Below are 821 nucleotides of genomic sequence, written 5' to 3' on the forward strand. Positions count from 1 at the left end.
GACGTTTCGAGCCTACGCTCTTCAACTGAAAGGAACACAGAAAGAAATAAGGAGAGAAAGAAGGATATATATATATATATATATATATATACACACCAACCTTTCTGTCTGTCTGTCCGTACATCCATCCATCCATCTATCTATCTATCTATCTATCTATCTATCTATCTATCTATCTATCTATCTGTCTATCTATCTATCTATCTATCTATCTATCTATCTATCTATCTATCTGTCTATCTATCTATCTGTCTGTCTCTCTCTCTCTCTCTCTCTCTCTCTCTGTATTTCTCACTCTCTCTCACTCACACTCTCTCTTACGTACCCATATGTATGTATGTTTGTGCGTGTGTATGTCAATGTAAGGGTACATGATGTACTTGAAATTAACCGAACAGAACCCAATAAATAGAGCAAGTTGCGTCCGCTGCTTCTCCCTGCGTCCCCTTAACAGAGTGAAGTAGGTCCCACCATTCCCGTCGGGTCATTCCAGCAGGCCCACCTACTACCTTCCCCTCCGCCCCCACGCTGTGTGCTGTCCTGGTTGTTTCGAGCAGGTCGACTCGTAAGCAAGCAGCAGTGAGTCCATAGGATTAGAGTGAGAGAGAGAGAGAGAGAGAGAGAGAGGGGGGGAGAGTGTGGTGATGGTGATGATGGCTGGTTGGCTGGCTCGGTGGTTGGTTTGAAGATGAGTAGAATCTGGTTTTAACGTTGGTGCTCAGGTTTGCAGTGGATGTGAGCGAGCGTGGCAGAAGGGGAGGAGGAGGAGTGGTGGTGGTGGTGGTGGTGGGTGAGTGACGAAGGGGTTCGACGACAGGAAG

Source organism: Octopus bimaculoides, chromosome 20 (assembly GCF_001194135.2).
Source record: "Octopus bimaculoides isolate UCB-OBI-ISO-001 chromosome 20, ASM119413v2, whole genome shotgun sequence".
Classification (NCBI taxonomy): Eukaryota; Metazoa; Mollusca; class Cephalopoda; order Octopoda; family Octopodidae; genus Octopus; species Octopus bimaculoides.